This window comes from Phyllostomus discolor, chromosome X (assembly GCF_004126475.2).
Source record: "Phyllostomus discolor isolate MPI-MPIP mPhyDis1 chromosome X, mPhyDis1.pri.v3, whole genome shotgun sequence".
Classification (NCBI taxonomy): domain Eukaryota; kingdom Metazoa; phylum Chordata; class Mammalia; order Chiroptera; family Phyllostomidae; genus Phyllostomus; species Phyllostomus discolor.
Window position 1 is genome coordinate 22933265 of NC_050198.1, and position 23002 is coordinate 22956266.

The 23002-nt window shown below is 36.2% G+C and overlaps 1 long non-coding RNA gene across 1 annotated transcript; it reads right to left on the bottom strand.

Annotated features, from left to right (window-relative positions):
* Window positions 1–3843: 3843 nt before the first annotated feature.
* On the bottom strand, window positions 3844–8628 carry LOC118498516. The gene is made up of 2 exons (XR_004900997.1): window positions 7412–8628; window positions 3844–4969 (listed from the first exon to the last, which is right to left on the bottom strand). It is a non-coding gene; the product is annotated as an uncharacterized LOC118498516 (long non-coding RNA).
* Window positions 8629–23002: the final 14374 nt, after the last annotated feature.

A 23002-nucleotide genomic window follows, 5' to 3' on the forward strand; every position in this document is an offset into this window, starting at 1 on the left:
TCATAAAGATAGTCTCCTATATTTTATTTTAGAAGTTTATAGTTTTAGCTTGTTTGCTTAGATCTATGATTCACCTATAAGTAATTTTTTGTATGGTGCGAGGTAATTTATTTTAAACATATAGATGGCTACTTGTTCTGGAAGCACTTTTTGAAATGACTTTCTCCCATTGAATTATCTTGACCTCGTTATCATAAGTCAACTGACTGTATATCTATACTTATCTATTCATTTATATATTATATTTTTATTATTTGTATTTCTCTATGCCTTGATTTCTTCCTTGATTTTGGTAGCTTTATACTAAACCTTGAAATTGGATAATGTGAGTCCTTAATTTTTTTTTAATCCCAAAGCTATATTGGCTATTCTAGATTCTGTTCCATGTGCTTCAGCTGCCCTAAACTCTGATCTCCTCAGTCTAGTGAGACTGGCATATTCTGCTTGGTCTGCAACATGATCCTGAAGTACTCTAAGCCAGAAAGATGATGTGAATTCAAGACTCACCTCCTGAATTTCTGTCCTCTCAAAGGTCACACTTCTGTATTTCCTGTTATCCAAAGCCTGAAAACAGCTGTTTACAGTTTAGTAGTTGTTATCTACTGCCATAGGTGGAAGCAGAAATTATCCCCACATTATTATTAAATAGTGACATTTTTCAGAATTGCCACTATTTAAAGATAATCAAAATGAAAGAAGAATCCTGTATGGCCTATATATAGCTATTGGTACTCTCGTCACTACTTCACCTACAAAAATGGAAAAAAAAGAAAATAAACATATAATACAAGTTAGAGGAAAAATTTACATCAGAAAATTATCCTCACAAACAAAAAAAAAATTATCAGATAATCTAGACCAGCTCTATTAAACAGAACTTTCTACAATGATGGAAATGTTCTATTTCTGAGCTGGGTGGTAAGCTAACCTCCAGGCACATATGGCTGTGAAGCACTTGAAATGTAACTAGCGCAACTGAGAAAGTGAACATTAAATTTTATTTAATTGATTTAAAGTTAATGAATTTAATTTTGCATAGGGGTTGCCAAATGTTTAGTGCAGCTCTATGCATTTTATTATCTCATATGGACTTTTGGAGGGATTAAAAGGGAGACATTCAGAAAATCAAGTCAGTGAGGGAAGACTTATTTTACTTAATATCAGAATATACTAGAAAGCCACTTTTATCAAATCAATATGATATTGAAATAAAAAGGACAGAATAGTGTAAAATAATAGGGAAGATTGTCAAGAAACTAATAAATGACAAAAATCATAGTTCAAATAACTTTTTTGGAAAAGTTGGATTTGTTAAAAATAAGTGGTATATTATAATTAGATATCCATTTGGAGTGCAATTAAAAGGGACTCCATCTTTCATGATATAAAAATTAATTTCAGAATATTTAAATATAAAATTAAGCAATGAGAATCTTTAGAGAAGATTAGGTGGCTACATATACTATACTGTTTTTAACCAAAGTTAAAAACACAAAAGCTATAAAGGAAAAAAGCTAGCCAAATGTATATTTGGCTATACATTTTAAAAATGCATCTAGTTTGCAAGGACAGTTGTTGATGATGGGGGCTTGATTGCACAATTCTATCTGGGACAGGAACCTCAGTGGTGGGGTCTGCAGAATCAATTTCTTCACAGAGGGTTGCTAGATTCTATGAATATTTTCTTCCTTTTGGAACAAGAACATCTATCCTATGTACATCTTCTCACTATATTTTGGAAGGAGATAACTTATTTTCTAGTTTCAGAGGTCCACAAATGTACAAGAAGTTAGTCCCAGGATGGATGATACCCAAAATATTACCCATAACTGATTGAGAAAATTTACATGATGAAATTTGGAACTTTCTGAGTTGACGACAATGTAGATGAGGTTTTGGATACAGAGTTAATGCTGGAATGAGATAAGACTTTGGGGATATATTTTGCATATGGGATAGATATGATTTGGGGGGAGGGGAAGGGAAGGCTGAGGGTGGGCTGTACTGGGTCAAATAGTGTCCCTGAGAAGTTCATGTCTACCAAGAACCTCAAAATGTACCTTTATTTAGAAATATGATATTTATAAACAATCCAATTAAAAAAATAGGCAAAGGACTTGAAAAGGCATTTTTCTTTTTTTAAGAAAAATTGTTCAAGTACAGTTTTCTGCATTTTACCCCCATCCCAGCCCACTCCCTAGCCCTCCCCACCTCCCTCCTGTTTCCACTCCCTTGTTATTGTTCATGTGTCCTTTATATTTGTTCCTGCAAACCCTTCCCCTTTTCCCCTGAAATTCCCTCCCCTCTCCCTTCTGGTCACTGTCAGCCTGTTCTCAGTTTCAGTGTCTTTGGATATATTTTGCTTGTTTGTTTGTTTTGTTGATTAGGTTCCTTGAACAAGCACTTTTCCAAGGAGGACATACAGAGGGCCCAGAGACATATGAAAGGATGCTCAGCATCACTAGCCATCAGAAAAATGCAAATTAAACCCACAATGAGATACCACTTCACAGCAGTCAGACTGGCCATCATAAACAAAGCAACAAACAACAAGTGTTGGAGAGGATGTGGAGAAAAGGGAACCCTAGTGCACTGTTGGTGGGAATGCAGACTGGTGCAGCCACTGTGGAAAACACTGTGGAATTTCCTTAAAAAACTAAAAATGGAATGGCCTTTTGACCCAGCAATTCTACTGCTGGGATTATACCCTAAGAACCCTGAAACACTAATTCAAAAGAACCTAAGCACCCCAATGTTCATAGCAGCACAATTTTCAATAGCCAAGTGCTGGAAGCAGCCTAGATGCCCACCAGTAAATGAGTAGATAAAAAAATGTGTGGTACATTTACACAATGGAATTCTGTGCAGCAGAAAGAAAGAAGGAGCTCTTACCCTTTGGGACAGCGTGGATGGATCTGGAAAGCATTATGCTAAGTGAAATAAGCCAGGTGGGGGAAGACAAATACCATATGATCTCATCTATAAATGGAACCTAATCAATAAAACAAACAAGCAAGCAAATAGAACCAGAGACACTGAAATTAATAACAATCTGACAATAACAAGAGGGGAGTGGGGAGGAAAATAATGGTGGAAGGAAGGGAAAGGATTGTCAAAGAACATGTATAAAGGTCCCACAGACATAGCCAAAGAGGGGTAAGTTTGAGGGTGGGAAGTGGGAGTGGGTGGGGTGGGGGAAAGTGGTGGTGAGAAAATAGAAACAACTGTATTTGAACATTAATTAAAAAAATCAAAACAAAAGAAATGTGATCTCTACAGGTGTAATTAGTTAAATTTATATGCAGTCATAACTGATTAAAGTGTGCCCTAAATTCAATGATTTGTGTCCTTATAAGAAAATCATGTGAGACACACGGGAAGAAGGCCTTATGATGATGGAGAAAGAGATTGGGGTCATGTATCTATAAGACAAGGAAACCACCAAGGATTGCTGGCAACCACCAGAAGTTAGGAAAGAAACATGGGAAAGATTCTACTTCAGAGTCTCTAGAAAACAACAACAACAACAAACAGCCTTGCTAACAAGTTGTTTGAAATCAAACAACTTGATTTCAAGCACTCAGAACTGTGAGACAAAAAATTTCTGTTGCCTGAAACTATCAAGTTTGTGGTACTTTGTTATAGCAGCCCTAGGAACTAATACAATGCTGTAGCTGAGCTCCTTCTCCAGCTCTAGTTAACCCAAGCGGATTTCTTCTCTTAAATAACAGTTGTTGGGGCCTAAATCACATGCCTTTTACCTGTAACTTCTCATTTATCTTTCCTTTTTCAATTTTGTAGAGGTATAATTGAAATGCCCTATTTCATTTCTCTTTTGCATGCATTGAGGATTTGAAGGAAGCTCCAGGCAGTGTTAAGAGATGAATCCCTCCCCCATGCAACATCCTGAAGATCATACCTGCTTAGCTGGAATAGCGGTATTTCTAGAACCATTTAATTAAATAAATATTTAACCAGTAAAAATGGCCTCAAACAAATTTTTGCCTGACAAGGGTACCATAAACAAAGTCAATATAGAAATATTTGGAAATATATTTTAACCCATAGAAAAAGACATATATAATGTGTACAAAAGAGCTCTTACAAATTGACAAGAAAGACTTAAAAACTCAGTAGAAAACTGACAAAAGAATATAAACAGACTAGTATTAGAAGTGCAATTCAAATGGCAAAATTATATGAAAAGATGCTCAAATTTATGAGTAGGTAGAGAAATGAAAAGGGAATAAACAATGGTCACTTTACATATAACAAAGTGGTAAAGATTAATAAAGAATAATGCTACCATTTCTTGGCAACAATGTAGGAGAAAATGTCATAAATTGCTGGTACAAGTGAAGAATCACAGCCTTATTTGAAAAGTAACTTGGAAATTTCTATTAAAGTTAACAATATACATATCTCTGACCAAAAAAATCTTGAAAAGATTTTTTCTACACTGTTCAAAATGAGTAACCAAAAAATAAAACAAACTTAATACCCATCAAGAGAAAAATAGTTAAATAATTATAGCAGATTTTTAAGATGGAAAAATATGCAGCCATTTAAAAACTGAATCAGAGAAAAATAAGATGACATACAGGTACTTCTCTGAGGTGTCCCTAAGAACAGCAAGATGCAAACAAATTACGATATGGTCCTTTTCTTCTAAAGCAAACACTTACCAAATGAAGTCATATATGTTTGTTTAGCATATCTGTTCATGAGATAGACTGCATTGATGGCCCCAATTTTCTGCTCCTTCCTGTATCCTTGCCATATAACTTTACAGTTTCTTCCATCAAAAGGTGGAATAAATTTCCCTACCCATTGATTATAATTTTAGCAAATGCAATGTTAGCTGATGTGACACAGCAGAAGTTTGAAAAGGTGCTTGTGTGATTTGACTTCACTGCTTGTACTTTCACTATCTCCATGGGAAAGATGTTCTTGGACTAGTCCACTGATCCTAGGAGAAAGATGAGAGATACATGAAGCAGCGCCATTGTAGCAAAATTAAAAGCTACTCTATACAAACTCTGCCTAGAGCACAGACCCCAGCTGATGTTGAGATGCATAAACTAGCCCAGCCAAGAGTAGCCAAATCCCAATCTCATGATCATACAGTATAGTAATAAGTATTTACCATACTAAATCCCTGACTTTCGGGGATAGTTAACTTTGCAGAATAGCTAACCAGTAGTCTTTATGTGTGTGTGTGTGTGTGTGTGTGTGTGTGTGTGTGTTATGTGTGTATGTACATTCTGTCTGCATAGCATCAGCTATCTGTGGATAAAAATAAAAGAATGCACAATAGCTTAACATGGATTATAGGAGTAGTATGATATATGTTGATTTGGAAAGAGAAAGAGAGAACAATCAAACAAAAAGTAAAATATAAATACATAAATACATTAAAAAGAACTGCTCTGACATAAAATACATGTATACTATCATATATATGTATGGATGTATATGAGGTATGTCCACAAAGTAGCCAGCCATGACTATGAAGAATAGAGACATTTATTGACAAAGATACAGATACAAGAAACATTGTACATAGGACAATAATGCCTCAGTCCCCTTCAAAGTAGGCACCTTGGGATCTCACAGAATTCTCCCAGTTACTGTGAGCTGCTCCATTATATTTTCCTGAATGTCATGGAGGGTCTGAAAACTCTTCCCTTTCAAAAGTAATTTTAATTTTAGAAAAAGCCAGAAGTCACAGGACACCAAATCTGGGCTGTGGGGCACTGAGTCACCTGGGTGATTTGATGTTCCACCAAAACACTCTGCACAAGACGTGATGCATAAGTGGGTGCCTTACCATAATGAAGCTGCCAATCACCAGTTGCCCATAGCTGCAGCCTTCTGAACCATATGAATAGCTTCCATGGAGGAATGTTCAAGTTTCATGCAAAATTTTATGCAGAATTGTTGCTCTGCTCAGTCATTTTGAAAGTAATGGCCGCACAGTACACATGCTTACTCAGTGGTGTCTACTGTCCCCACTGACTAGTACAGTGAACTTGTCATTGTTCATGCATGTGCATTCTGGTCCACTCTTCTTGGCTTCCAGCTTACATCAATGTGGCACAAACTGGTCTTGTTATAGTAACAATGGCTGAACTTTTTCCTGAGAGACCTTGTATATGTATATATGATAGTTCTCTTTTCCAGTGATGTGTCTACTGTCAATCTCAAGATATGGCTTTATTTAGAATAAGGTTCTTTGCAGATGTAATTAAGGTAAGGATCTCTAGATAAGGTTATCCTGGTTGAAGGTGGGCCTTAAATCCAATGACTTGTGTTTTTATAAGAGACTCAAAAGTACAACACATTGAAAGAGACAGAGGGGAAAGCCATGTGAAAAAAGGAGCAGAGATTAAAGTAATGCATAAACAAGCCAAGGAATGCCAAGGATTGCCAGCAACCAGTAGACACCAGGAGAAATACATGGAACAGATTCTTCCTCAGAGCCTCTAGAAGGAAACAACCTGTCTGGCACCTTAATTTTGGCATTTTGACCTCCAGAACACTGAAAGAATAAATTTCTGTTGTTTTAAACCACCCTCCTTGTGGTGTTTTGTTATGGCAGCCACAGGAAGCTGATACATACTGTATATGTGATGTTTATCAGTCAAGATTATGTTCTGCTATATGTACCAAAAATGGTCTTATGGACAGGAAATATGGACATAGACAGCTTGTGGCAGGTAGAGCTTCTCATAGATGTCAGTTACACCTACTTTCTTATAGATTCGTGCTTTATTACCAATATGTGTGGATATCTTTCTTATGGTGGTAAATAAATGCTGTATCTGAGGCACCAAGCTGGTTTTCTTTTTTCTTTTTTCTGGTGGTAAGAAAGAAGAACAAATAGAAAAAGGCAAAAACACACGCCATGCTATTTGTCCTATTTTTAAAAGCTTTTCTTGAAAGCCACTAAGAAACTTCCTTTTTCATATCATTGGCCAGACCTGATCTCTCCTAGCTGCAATGCGATAATTTCCTGGTGATATTTTGAAGTTTGACTCAGGGTGATTTGTTGATGGGTTTAAGATGAAGATAGGAGAGATATAGAGAAGTAAAAAAAATGCACAACTGAAAAATGTAGCTGACTTCAATTAAGAATAAATGTACTATTACAAGTAAGTTACATAGTAAGTTACATGGAAAGATTGTTTTAGAGAGGAAAAGAAAGGGGCTCAAAGAAAAGATAGTAAGAGATGATAAGATGCTGAGAAAGAGATATAAAATACACTGGTAGATCTCAGGAAATATGGATAATAACAAAACACTTACAGAAATAAAAACCGTATTTGTAATGTAAACTATGGACTTTGGGTGATGATGATGTGTCAATCATGATGATGATCTGTAGCTTCATTGTTTGTGACAAACTTACTACTTTGGTGGAAGATGTTGGTAGTGGAGGAGGCTGTGGGTATGTGGAGGCACAGGATACATGGGAACACTCTGTACTTTCCTCTAAATTTTGCTGTGAACTTAAAACTGCTAAATGGACTAAAAAATAAAGTCCATTTTAAAAAGGAAACCAAAGATACAGAAAAAATATAGAGCATAATGAACAACCCATGTACCCCAACCCAATTTTATCAACTATTGGTGTACTCACTATGAATTTTTAAATTTAAATAAAGTATTCCACATTATTTTAAAAACACATTTTAAAGACAAAAGTAGACTAAATGTTACTGGTATAAAAAGTGAATATATGGAGACAGGCTTACAAAATTATTCAATATGAATTGGAGAAGGACAAATAAATGAAATAAGTAGGGAAAAAGTGACAACTATGAAAGAGAGACAAATGATACTAATAAACTCTGGAAGGGAAGGATAGAAAACCTAAAGGAGAAAAAATATTCAATGATACATTAAAGGGAATTTGCTGGAAATTAATGAAGACAAAAATCTGTGGACTGAATATACACTAATTACAAGGAAAAAAGTTATTTAGATTTCTCCATAGTGCAGTCAGCCTTAGAAGATTGTAGAGTCATGAATTTAGAGTTCCAAGGGTGGGGAGAAATAATCCAATAATGTTATATAACCAGTCTAGCTGTTGTCCAGATATTTAAAAATATATAAATATTTAAAGACACAAAAACTCAGAGAATGTTGCATCTACAGCTCTTCTTAAAATAATTATCTGATGACAAAATCCAGCCAACTAAGAGATACATCAAAATTTGAAAAAAAAAAAACAAGGAATAAGGAAGCTGATAAAATCCAATTACCACAACACAGTTTAATATACAGAAATTTAAATTAAAGCAATGGACAAAAACATAAGGCAAACGAAAACAAAATGAAAATAAGTCACTAAAACTGATATCCTGTAAGGTTGAATTAAAGAAGTTAAAATGGTAAAGTGAATCCATTTTTAAAAATAAAAGATATGATTCAAATAAAGAACTAACACATATTTACTAATCAAATTCTATATAATTCAAGATCAGTAAATGGAAAACCTAAAGGAATGATAATAAGAAATCAATAACATGCTCAGAATTGGATACTTTGATTTACTCTGAAGTAACATAAATAAAGTATAATAACAACTCTCCACATACCCCATCATCAACATCTAAATAAGGTTTTATAGATTATTTCAATGACATAATTAAGATAATTGATTAAATATATATGTACAACTTTATACTCTGAAAATGGAATATTTCCTCTTTTCAAGTATTCATAAAGCTATAAGAAAGACTGTCTTTAACTCCAAGATTTCATCAATAGTAAGAAGCACCAATGATTCAATAGAAGCTGTAGGGAAAAACCTAACAGTAATCAAAATTTCTTTCAATAGAGATTGTGAGGTATATTATAATTTTAGGATGATTTCAACAAAATGCATTCATCAGATTTAAGATGACCTCAAATTATAAGATCTAATGTTATTTTATGTTCCACTAAGAAGGTAAAAATGCTACCAATTGCAACGGTAAGATATCAATAATTGCTGATATGATGCCCCACTTCAGAAACATTAAAATATATCTTAGAATCAATAAAAAGTCAATAAAATGAAAGTGTGTATTAGAATTGAAGGAATAAAGTATAAACAAAGAAAATAAACTCCTAAAAGTAGAAATGCAGATGCTATTTGTTTATTCTAAGTAATGAAACCTAAGTCAATAAAAAGAATAGAAACTAAAGTAACTTAATTACATATAAAACTTCTAAAACTCTTGAACAGCTAGCTCTTGGGCTAAAGAAGATATCAAGTCAAAGTAGGGCCTATCTAAGGGAAAATAATTAAAGGAACTGAACCAGCAATCAGGGAAAAACCCATACCCTTAAACACTTACTACTAAATAAGAAAAATAAAAACAATGAATTAAAAAAATCAACTTAATAAATTTTAAAAACAACCAACAAAAGTAAAAAAAAAGGAATTCATAAGATAAATTTTAAAGTATAGTAAACTAGAAAAATGACAGAATTCATAAATAAATTCCAAAGCAGCTGTTTCTTCAGAAGCTAGACAAAAAAAAAAAAAAAAAAAAAAAAAAAAAAAAAAAAAACTAGATGGCCTAAGCATAAAATAAGGGCAAATATAAGAAAAATATTTAAACATCTACAGACAAGATTAAGATTTTATCATCAAGAAACAGAGGAACTTGAAAGAACTAGAAGACGGTACTTGGCACAACCCCGTGGAAGAAATAGATAATTTTCCAGGAAGATAAAAAGTATTAAAAATGACAAGAGATTTTTAAAAACACAAATGGGCTAATAACCAAAGTTGCTTTTTTTTCCTCTTTTAGTAAGGCCCCATCCAAGAAAACAGCAACTGCCCTAGATATTTTAATTGAGAGGTTTCAACATGGAGAATTAATTACACAGGTAGTGGGGAGCTGAAAAAATGAAAAGGCAAAACTCAAGCAATGCAAAGATAATAGCTACAAGAAGCAGCTACCACTCATAGCATTGGGGGGACAAGAAGAAAGAGGTTGGCCATATTAAAATCTAAGAGATCAGAGACGAGGCCTCATGAGGTTGATGCTCAGACCTTTGAAGAGGGGTCCTACCCAGGTGCTGCTGGTGTCTGAGTACTCAGCATAGCAGCTCCACAGGGCTGACATGTGGAGTAACTAATTTGTCTTAGATGGAGGCATTAGAGAAGAATTCCTCTAAGTTGAGATCTGAAATACAAGGATTAGCCAGACATACACAAAGCAAGAAGAGAATACCAGACAAAAACAACGAAGTTGAAAGTGACAGATTTGAGATATGTTTAGGACTTTGCAATTAGCTGGATGTGAAGGATGAAGGAAAGAGATGTCAAGGATGACTTTCAAGTTTCTAGCATAAGTACTATAACTAACTGGCTGGATACTGGTGCCATTTCTGAGAAAGGTGATCCTTAAGGGAAACAAGTTTGGCAGACATGAAAGTATGGTTTTGGACAGGTTGAGTTTGAGATGCGTGGGAGGCATCAAGGTGGAGAAATACAGTGAATATATGAATGAGAGGCTAAGAAAAGGGATCTTGGCTAGAGACACATATTTTTCAGTCAACCACATGTGGATGATATTTGACACCATGAATGGAAGATACTGTCCAGGGCAAAAGCATAACTTGAGAAAAGAACAGGGTCTAAGAAAAAGTCCTTAGGAACTTAAACATTTATAAAGATTGGGTAGAGAAAGATAAATTATCAATGGAGCCTAACAAAGAGAGAAAGGAGAAAGACATGGAAGCTGAGAAAAGAGTATATTTCAATGAGCATGTGGTCAATACCATCAAATGTTGATAACCTTAAGTATTAATGTGAACTAAGAAATAGATTTGCACCGTGGAAAGCGACTAGTAGCATCAGTAAAAGCAATTTTTGTGGAATGATGGTGCTGAAAGCCACAGTGCTGTGGGCTGAGGAATGAATAGGAGGTGACAGAGATGGGTAGGTAACTCTGGGAAAGGTAGGATATGAAGGGGGAGAGAGAGATGCTGTGGCTGGTGAGAGGCCAGGAATATTTATTGCTGATGGTAGATTTTTATGATCAAACCATTTTTGACCCATGACATTCATGAAAACTAGAATTTGGGGCACTGCTTTAAAAGTGCTATCATTCAAATTCATATCTGGCCACTTTATGCAGGGTTTCCTATTTAATGTCTAATAGATATCTCTAAATTAACATGTTTAAAATTGAATTCTTAATCTTGTCACTCAAATATGCTATACCACTAGTCTTTCCAACTTCTGTGTTACCTCCTTCTTCTTAGTTGCTTGGATTAAAAAAAACTTGTCTTCCTTGACTATCTTCTTTTTCTCACACCTAAATGCAATCCCTCACCAAATTTTACTGGCTCAACCTTTAAAATATACTTAGAACACAATCACTTCTCACCACTGTCACTTTTATCTAAGCCACTTTCATCTCTACCCTGGATTATTTCAGTAGCCTTCTAACTACTCATCTAGCTTCCACCCTTGTTCCTCTAGAGACTATTCTTAGCCCAGAGTATAATGCACGTCTCCTTTTATATGTAAATCAAATCATGTCATCCTTTTGCTCCAAACACACCAATAACACCTCTTCATCCAGTAAAAGCTAAAGGCTTTAAAATAGTTTACAAATCCCTATGTGATCTGACTTCATTGCTTCTCTCATCTTATTATCTAACACTTTCTCCATCACTCTATCTTCTCTTGCCACACTGGTCTATTTGTCATTCTTTGAACACTCTACGCATGTTTCTGCCTCAGGGCCTTTGCATTGGTTGTTCCCTTGCATGGCCTGATTTTCCCCTAGATATTTGCATGGCTAACTTTCACTCCTCCTTTAGTTTATGATTTCTTTGTAAATTGCTCATTATTCAAATACCACCTTTCTCAGTTATATACTTTGAGAGATTTAAACCATGAGTATTGTGTTTACATTATATATGAGTATGAATGTGTGCTAACAGAAAGCATAGTGAGAGACTTGACAGGAAAACAGGAAGGAAGAAAGAGAGAAGAAAGAGATGAAAGGAAAGAAAGAAAGAGAGAGAGAGGGAAGGAAGGAAAGAAGGAAGGAAGGAAGGAAGGAAGGAAGGAAGGAAGGAAGGAAGGAAGGAAGGAAGGAAGGAAGGAAGGGAGGAAGGTTGGTTACATCATGTATTCCAAAATCTTGCAAGTGGAATAGGTTCAAGGCCCTAAACAATGTTTCACATTACAAAAGATAGATAAGCTACAAAAACATATAGGTATTTATTGTCATTCACAACTCTCATAAACAGCATCACGATATAGACTAAGAGAACATACAGTGAAACATATCACAGCCAGGTGACATATTTACTGCCTACCTTATGCTTGATATTCTAGAAGGTACACATCTTATTTTCAAGGTGAGAAAGACACAGGTATGGGTCTTCTGAGCTCACAAGTTAAGAAGTTGCAGAGAGGTGATGTACATCCTGTGGGGGATGGGGGTGGAAGAAGTGGGACAGGTCTGACTCAAGAGTTTTGCTCTTTTCATTACATTATGTAGTCCGCCACCCCACTCTCTAAAGAAAATAGAATGTTAGAGAAAATTTATTTCTACCAAATTTTGGTATTATGACAAATTTACTGGGATGTTTCTATGGCCTTTTAAGTAATAGTCATACTTTTAGAATTAATCATTTACTTTGCAATGTGTAGTGGGTTTAAATTTTGGTTTTGTTAACTTATAACATCTGATACAGTATGTTATAGTTGAACTTGGCCTCCTTGTGCATCTTATTTTTTGAGTGGATTATAGAAGGGTTCTGTCAATGTAAGAAATGCCTAAACCTGTGGAGAATTTTTATGAGTTTTTTTTTTAGACAAACTGATGACAGCCACCTGGAAGCAAAAACCTCAACAGATTAAGAAATGCTCCAGAGAATGTCAGTTTTGTGCCTTATTTTATATATTACAATCAAAGAAGGAGGCATAAAATACTACAAGAAATCCACTGGCGATGGATGAGAGAGGCTGAAGAAAGCAAAGTAGAGAAATCTCTGGGATTGGATAAAAAGTAAAAGGAATAGACACATACTTCCTTTACATGTATGGGTATAAGATAATTAGTAGTTAACAATTATCATGATAGCAACAACAATGAGGGGTTCTGTGTCTCTGCTCTGGTGCAGTGAGAGGTCTGGAAAAAAGTGAATTACCCTAACATTCCAAAGGTAAGTTATCCTAGACACAAAAAGACAATAGACAGTCTGAGTAAAGGTTAAAGTAAAGGTTGACCTTTGTCAAGAAAGATACTGGCCTAGAACATTAATACCCATCATGACTCACTTTTAGCTAGAAAGTTTTAATTTCAGACTATTCTACATGTGTTTACTTTTGAGCTTGTCAGGTTTAGTGTGTGGCCTCTTTTTATTCCACATTTCTAAAATGGGTAGAGACTTGAGAGTGTATCATACTACCATTAAGAATTTTTCCCATTTTAATTTTTGGCATTTTTTATGGGGGTGAGGAGAGGGGAGGAGAAAGAGATTTTTCTATCTAAAAAATAGGTAGAGTATTGTCTTCTACAAGAAAAGCACATTAACACCTTATGCTTGAATAAATAAAAAATAGACTTTTGAACAAACATGACATAAGGTAGTAATAACCCAAGCACTCTATTTTTTGACCATGGAGGAATTACAAATGTTATAAAGAAATGTGAAGTACTTGAACCAATTGGTTGAAAGTAAGAAAGGCATGGTCCCTACAGTAGGTAAAGAAAAACATTTACTAAAGAAGCTGAACTGGCCAGTCTTAATGGCATCCGATTTGCAACAGACTGGATCTAACAAATCTGAATGTGCTGTCTGAAACTAAACAAAATAATAGGATTGAATGAACTAACACTAAGCCCACACTTAGAATTTTTTAATGTAATATTTCACAGACCCCCCAAGAATCTTCAGTTTGAAATATTCTGGGTTCTAAATACAAAACCCAATGATTTAGATAATGTTCTAGTGAGGGAGACTAAAAGAAAGAGATATGTTTTAATACTTAGCCATGTTGTTCATTTTTTCTCTTACAAATTTTTGTTAAGTAAATCAAGGTTGTTCTTTTTAAAACCCAAAATCTAATTGCTATGCAAATCACCTCAGCATTCCCACTTATATTTGTTAATGGTTTAAATCAGGATTGGAATGATAGTTGAGTCTTGTCAATAGGAAACAAGGAAGTAATTTCTATCTACACTGAGTAGCTGAAAATAAATATTTATGACAAATACTTCTTACCGAACTCTATGTCACAAATAAATACCTTATACTTCTGGCCAAGGTAATCGTCCACTTTGCACAAGATGAAATTACACAAGACACTCTGTCTTAAAGTTGGAAAACATATTTCCTTGTTTAATATTTTTCCAGGAACAAAATTATAACAAAGTTCAAGGTGCTTATAATGATACACACATGAATTTATTTCTGAATTTGTAGTAATTGTGAAACCATTTAGGAAAAAGGGAAATTGACCATGTGCCCTGCTTGGATTTTGGACTGAAACCAATGCTGATATAAAATTAAGTTTTTGCAGGCCAAAGTAGTAAGGCTAATCTTTGCACAATGGGGTGCTAAACAGTATATGCACTATAGATAAATAATATACCTCTATCCCTCTGGTCACATTAAGGGTGTAGATAACTGCATAGGAGACTTAGAAATCCAGTAAGATGAATTCTTCTGTTTTTAGGGTTCAATAAGTGTGGAATTCACAGAAAGAATAGTAGATATCAGGCTTCCAGATATTTCCAATTATCTGCAAAAATGAATAACAAAGAATAGAATAACAGAGGTAGGTACCCATTTATAAATGTGAAGTTCAAATAACTTTTTGAAACAGTATTTAGGGAATTTATAGAAAAATACTGTTTTAATGGAATTATCTCTGAAAATATCATCTTCCAAAACCAAGGTTTGGAAACTCCCAACATTAAACTTTGTAAAATGCAGTTGACATGAGCAGAGAGCAAGAACAGTAGTTTCTGCCTGAAGGGCGCAAAGGTCAAAAAGCTTACTGTTTTTCTACTCTCACTTCATATTTGGGTTCACAGATATTTTTTATCAAAACAATACTGGGAGTATTTAATTACAAACCAGATCAGTAGATCAGACTGTTAACTCTCTCTCCCTCCTCCCTCAATCTTTCTATCTTTCTGTCTCTCCGATAATTTTATATAAATGGAATTTTTATACTTATTCAAGTATAACATATATGAAGAAGAATATTCAAAAATAAGTGTCAGCTTAACAAATTTTCACAAATTGAACACACTTGTATAACTAGACCCTAGCACTCAGGTGAAGAAATAGAACAATACTATACATGCTAAACTAAATAAAATGTTAAAATTAATTTTACTTGAATTTTGAATAGTAACTGAAATGACATTGAAAGTAATATTGAACGTTAGAGAGAGATTATTTGCTACAGAATATATGAGATCTGTCCAGAAGGTACCCAGCCATGTAATATGAAAAATAGAGACATTTGTTGAAGAAGATACAAGATTCAAGAAACACTGTACATGGGATAATGACGCCTCATTCCCCTTCAAAACAGGCACCTTGGGACCTCACACAATTCTCCCAATTGACTTTAGCTGCCCCATCATATTTTCCTGAATCTTATGGAGGGTCTGAAAACTCTTCCCTTTCAAAGGTAATTTTAGTTTGGGAAAATCCAGAAGCCAAAGGGTTCCAAATCTGGGTTGTAAAGGGCTGAGTCACCTGGGTGATTTGATGTTCCACCAAAAAACTCTGCATGAGATGTGATGCATGAGGGGGCACCTTGTCATGATGAAGCTGCCAATCACCAGTTGCCCATAGCTGTGGCCTTCTGAACCATATGAATAGTTTCCATGAAGGAATGTTCAAGTTTCATGCAAAATTTTATGCATAATTGTTGCTCTACTCACTCAGTCATTTTGAAAGTGATGGCCACACAGTACACATGCCCACTCAATGGCATGTACCACCTCCACAGACTAGCACAGTGAGGTTGTCATTGTTCACACATGTGCGTTTCAGTCTACTCTTCTTGCCTGCCAGGTTACACCAGTGTTGTGCAAACCGTTCTCATTATATTAACAATGGCTAGGCTGTTTCCGGACAGACTTCATATGAGTTTCTGAAAGATTTTTCTCAATTGAGAAAAAATATTTTGAAAATTGTTAAGATGTTGGCATCTTCATTTTTTAAATGTCACAATTTGGCTTTAGACTGCAATAAAAGTTGATTAGCTCTGCTACTCTTTATTCCCACATCTGTCACTTTTGTTGTTTGCATTGTTTTCACATTGTCTGTACTTTAAATATTTATTCTGTTTTGCAACAATAGTACCCATAGTGTTGAATCTTACGTCTATATTTAAATGTATTCAAGCTTACCATGAACTTCTTCTTTAGGGTTTCCTTATTCGTGGCTTCTTTATTTTGATTCATTTTTTAAAAAATATTTTATTTATTTATTTTTAGAGAGGGAAGGGAGGGAGAAAGAAAGAGAGAGAGAGAGAGAGAGAGAGAGAGAGAGAGACATCAATGTGCAGTTTCTGGGGGTCATGGCCTGCAACCTAGGCATGTGCCCTGACTGGGAATCAAAACTGCGACACTTTGGTTCACAGCCCACGTGATTCATTTTTTTGTTAGCAAAATTTATCACTAAAAAATTTTGTTTCAAGTAAAGCTCTGAGTTCATGTTTGAGAATGTTTAAAGGTTGTTGTGGTATTTTTTACTTGAGAGATATAATATTCTTTTTAAGAGGTTTTATTTATTTTTAAAGAGAGGGGAAGAGAAGGAGAAAGAGAGGGAGAGAAACATCGATATGTGAGAGAAACATGCACTGGTTGCCTCTGGCAGGGCCCCAATAGGGGTCTGACCTGCAACCCAGGCATGTGCCCAGACCAGGAATTGAACCAGTGACTTTTTGGTTTGTGGGACAACGCCCAACCCACTGAGTCACACCAGTCAGGGCTAATATAATATTTTTGGGTCAATATTTTCTTACAGTTCCATAGTTTCTTGTCATTAAATGTTTCTGTAAAACTAGTTTGATTCTACCCTCCGGTGCTACTAAAACTTTTTCAGTGACTTCTCTTGCTTGGACACTTGAAGACATTTTTTCTGCTTCCTTGAAGTAAAAAAATGTTACTATCTTGATGTTTAATGTCAACTTTTCTGAATAAATTTACCTAGTATGCAGTGTACTTATTAAATCAGCAGATGAATGTTTTATCAAGGAAATTTTTCTATATGTCTGAAATTTTTTTGTTTCACTTGTCAAGATCTTTACCTCAGTGATATTGGTTATGTGCCTGTTGTGTTATTTTTGTCTTGTATATTCAACATATGCTCTCTATTTTCTTTAACTTTGTGTCTTTTCTTTGTGATTATCTGAACCCTTCACTGTATGCCAATAGTTTAACTTTCTATTTTGCCTTTTGTTTCTAGTTCACTTATTAACTCTTTAGTGGTTCATTTTTCATTGAAATTTTGTTTCCTTTACTCTGCAATTTGTTTTTTATAATCTTCCTAATGGTTCATTATCTTTCCTATTCTTACTAATATTTTCTATAGCTAGAATTTGCCTCCAGATTTATATCTTTTGCATATTATCTTTTTGGGGGGGTTTAGTTTGGTATAATATTATTTTCTTTTTGCTCATGGTTATGAGATTAGCCTAAGTACTCTGATCAGACCTAATATGATATAGGCTAATTCTCCTCAGTTCCAGTGCACATTATCTAGGTCCCATTTCCTTTATTAAAAGAATATATTATGGGTTGAAACTATTGAAACTTTTCTATTAGATAATATTGTACTTACGACATCATAGCTCAAAAAATTGTTGTATATATAAACACATATTATATGTTTATATATGCAATTATATATAATAATGGAATGTGATATAGATGTACTTTTATATAAATCTGTATATATTTAAAACTTAGGTTAGGACTTGAAATATAAAACATTGGTAATTATGTCTTTTCTCCCTATGTTAATTTAACTAATTTCAGAATTTAAACTAATTAAATTGACACACAAAAACAGGATAGAGTAAGAGAAGAAGACTGTCGTCATTCCTTCTGTGCTCTACCCCTGAACTATACCATTGCCTGTTTCTTCTATGCTAATAGTGCAAGAAGGTCCTGGAATTCTAAGAGATTCATGAATAATCAAATTTAGAAGCTCCTATATGGTAGGTAAGCAGAACTATAATGAGTTTTGTACTTTTCTTATCTATAATACTTGAATTAAATGCATCATTTTCTATATAGTTAAGAGTTCCCAAAGATGTAGAAATGCTGAGGAATATAACAAAGGTAGTCTTTAGTATTCTCAACTTGCCTGTGCTCTACTCTTCCTGAATTTGAGGCTAAAAAGTTTTTTAAATGAAATTGTGACAAAATGTTAACTCTAACATATTCAGACATGCCAGAACCTGAAAGCTTAAGGTTTGAGGCCATCAGACTCGCTACTGACATGTTCCAGGTTTTTGCATCTTCCTGTCTATTTTCTCCCAACTCTTAGTCTTCATGAGGGTGTTTTCTATAATGACAATTAGAATGAGATTCCCCCCCAATTTTAATTCAAAATATTATGATGCTACTTCTGTGTTTTTGTATCATGTGACAGTGGTTTTTTTGTGGCAGATGACACAAATGCCATGCTTCCTGATTCCATAAGAGGAAAGCTAGCTATTAACTTGGGACTTTAGCAAGACACTTAGCAAGGTATCTCATAATATTCTATGGTCAGGAAGAAAAATATAGGCTAAATGATTATACAATTACTATGACTCATAACTAGCTGAAACAACATATGCCAAAAGGTGCTAATTAATAGACTGATGTTAAGCTGAAGGAGCTCTCCTAATATTCAACAGCACTTTGCCCTTTGCCCAGTGTTCCTTTTACTGATTATCAATAACTTAGATGAATATACAGAATATTTTGAAGAGAAGGTCTGCATAAGATCCAAATACATTAGAACACAGAAATAGAACCTAAATATTGGAGCAGGCTGGGGTAATGGGCCAAAACTAGTAAGATAAAGTTTAAATAAGATAAATATAAAGTTCTATACTTTGGTGCAAAAAGTTCTGCCCTGCTTATAAATGGTATACACAAAATTTTGTTAACCAGCAACATATAGATGTAGCTGTTAAAAGAAGTCCATTAGATGTTAGGCAGCATCGTAAGAATAGATATCATTGGGTAGTGGAAGAAAATTCGGTTCTAGCATCAGAAAACTAGGTCAACTTCCAATTCTGCTATGCTGGCCTGTTAAACTCTCTAAGCCTTACTTTCTTCTCAAGGTTGTTGAGAACTTAAAATGTTTTAATATACCTAAGTTTCAAACACTTGTGTGCAATAAATATGACCTAGAAAAGTTACCATTTACAATAAAATTGGTGGCCACACCACTCTATTCTTCCATGGAAAAGATGGCGTTTGGAATGAATCCCAAGTGCTACACCTGCAAGCAAACTAGAGCTACTTCCAAAGACAGTGACCAGGATGGATGAGCAACTCCAAAGAAAAAATGAAGGACTGCTGCTGGAACTGGGGATAACTGGTTTGAAAAATAGTGGATTTAAAGGACATGGTACCAACCTTCTAATATCTGATGGTGTGCTGCATGGCCTCCTGGAGGGCTCCAAGGAGGGAGAACTAATAATGAATGGAAATTACAAGAATGTGGGCTAGGGTGACCACTTGGTGGGTATGTTGTAAGTTATTTCAGCACAACTGGGTGTTTGGACTATATGGCCTTCAACAAGACAGTCTGATGTCATATTTCTAAGACACTTTGCATGAAGTGGTTCTGTGTAAGCTCTGCCTCAAAGTAATCCAGAGGCTCCACTATCTTGGGTTGGCCTGGTTTCTAGCCTTGCAAACAGGTTATCTTCCCTCCATTTCTAGGACAAACCTGTTATTTCTTCAATCTGCCTTCTTTAAACAGTTTATCATTGCTTTCTGTTTTATGAATTTCTGGTCATTTAAAATGCCATCTTTCCCCAAACTATCCAAATGACACAGTATAAGGGGTAATTTATAGATACTTTTTAGGAGATGGGCCAGCAAATCCTGGTTTCCTGGTTGCTGAAGTAAGGTAAAGCAGGAATTAAGAACAACAACTTAAGAGCTCCAGAGTTGGAGCCGTGTACAAAGAAGTGGGGAGGGAGGCAACTGCAGACAAGTTTTTTTACTGAGAATTTAACCTATTGAGAAGGAAGCGGAGACCCAGCCTTGAGCCTGCTGACTTACAAGTACTCAAAGCTGTTTGCTCAACGCTCGACTTCTGTTTTCCGGAGGCAAAGGAAGGCTGGTTAGGTTGCCCAGAATCTCCAGGCTTTTCCAGATGACAGTTGGGGAAGTGTTTGGGGCAACCAGACAGACTGCCCACCTTATTTCCCTCCTAAGTGATCCCAGGGAATCATTTATTTTCCCTCTCCTCTCCCCGCCCCTTCTTCTTTTCTTTCTTTCTCTCTCTCCCTCCCCACACTTTTTTTTCTAGCAGCTTGTGGCGAAAAATTGGCTGCATACCGGTTGCCAGTGACGCGGCCGCCGGTTCGGTGTGGCTGGGGTGAAAGCGGACACTTGGAGGAGGGAGACCAAGCTTCTAACTGGCTGGGGTGCAAAGGCTTATTTGCATAATGTTTCCTGAGGGCACCTGATTGGCTGAAGCCGGAGGGTGGTGGTGGGGTGATTCCAAGGGCCTAGCAGTTCTGGCCGGGGAACAGTTCCCTCCACTCCAAAGTTACCCCGGTGGCCATAAGTTGTTGAGCCGCCCTTGGGGAGCTGAGGAGGCCAAGTTGGGGAAGTTTTGTAGGCAGGTGCATCAGCCATCTTTCCCTTGTAGCGTTTAAGAAATGTGAAAGAACAAGAGCGGGAGTCAAGAAACTGAGGGTTGTAGAGTGACCCGGAGACCACAGGCTGGAAATAAACAGAATAGGAAAGAATGGAGACCAAAAAGAAGGCGATAGGGGCTTTCTACCCATCTGGGCTTTTTGTGTGTGTGTGTGTGTGTATGGGACCCTTTGCTAGATCACTTTGATTTCTTGTTTCTGCGAGTTATTGTCACACTTTACTGTAACTGGGAAGAAAGGGGGCAAGTTTCTGGCATTTCATTACTCAAATCTGAGTACCAAGTTTTAACCCAGAGGCATAAGTACCTAAAATATCAACACGGTCTGTCACTGGGGGCAAAACATGTTTTAAATAATGAGCGGTTCCAGCTACTGGAAACTGGAAATGTGTTTGTCTCTTTCAATGCTTTGTATCTCACTGGACATATGGATTTAAAATCAACCTGGACTATTTTGTATTCTTTTGCTGCTTTAGCATGGGGGGAGGGGGGCGCGTTTGTGGCTCCTCATAGATTTCCCCCACATTTTAAAGGTTTCTGATTCTTTCCATAAACACCCCTGGACTATGATGAGGTCCTACAGCAAGTAAAATTAATTGTTGTAAAGTGCTTTACAATTTACATATTTTTAAAATCCATTATCTTCAACCAAAAATGTAGTATATCCCATGCGAGAAGCTCCATTTTGTTGATAAGCGACTTGAGGCTGAAAAAGTTTCTAAATCTCCATGGGTGCTAAGTGTGAGGGTGAGATTAATGCTTCACATTTATATGTTTTTTGCTCTACATTTTTCATTGATCCAAGTATCCTGATAGGTGGATTGAGCAGGTGACATTATCCCAATTTTATAAGAAAACATGAGCTATAATCCGGAGCTAATAAGTCCTAGGAGGGGGTCGTCCCCAGACTGAACTTTGTCTCCAGGGATTACTGACTTGTGTCCTGTTGTCTATAGGTGAGTCTTTGTTGTACCAAGTCAGATTTTCATTCAAAAGACAATGTAGAAGATAGTTTGCCATGGGAAAAATGTAAATATAGATTGCAAGTGAAAGAAAGAGGGAAGAAATAAACCTGATTATTATGTGCTTTCTGCTTTTGGCACTTTTTGTCTTACAAGAAAACACTTTACTAATATCACTCTCAGAAGGTTTTAGTGAAAAACTATTTAAAATTAGAAAATTGAGTCTTATTGAATTATTCGTAGGAATGTTGGAGAAGGCTGGCAGACAAAGGACAGGGCAACTGAAGTGGGATGATAAAGCAAAAACAAAAATGAAAACAGCCTGTGGTTTGGAATCCTAAAGTGAAATTTAAGGTGTAAGGCTTTTAAAAGTTAAATCCAGTGATTTGGTACATAGCTTATTAGCCCTTATTAAATGATCTTGCGTTTTAAAGAACTATCTCTGGAAAGGAACACTTCAAACTGCCCCCACCTCAATATTACTGAACACCTTTTTACAAATGATGAAGAGCTCAACACTAGGCCTAACTATTGTCACCCTCTCCTGGACCTTTACATGACTGAGTAGCATAACTTGGACAAAAGTCAGGAATGTAGTTACTTCTTCCCATTGCCACGTTCGATCTTTTGGCAAAAAATGTGCAGATCAGATGGTGGGTCAGTCTTCATCTAGACAGCAGCTGTTACAGGAAAGACTGGGAGAGACCTCATTAGGAGGCTCCCTTCCCCCAGCAGCTGTCCAAGGCCTGTCCACAGCGGAAGCACTATGCGTCCACGTGCACCCTACATGCCCAGCCACCATTCTTACATAAGAGTCCCAGGGTAGCATTGCGGCTTCTGCGGGCCCCTCTTTCCCAACAGCTAATAATAAACCGGGACAGTAGTTTCCAGGCTGCAGCCACTACTGATGCGGGGTTGAGGGACTCACTTTGCAACCAGAGACCGTGCATTTCGGTCACCCCACCCCGGGAACGCTGGCAAGGTCCACCTAAATCCCGCACGCCAGCCCGCCCTCTTGCTGGTCTGACGCTGAGGCTTTCTTTACCCAAGCACAGCACCGCCCTCCCCCAACTGCACTGCTCCACTCTCGCACGCGGGTAGGGTGTGGCTGTTCAGCCCTTCCCAGCTACTGCACCCTCCCTCCACCCCGTATC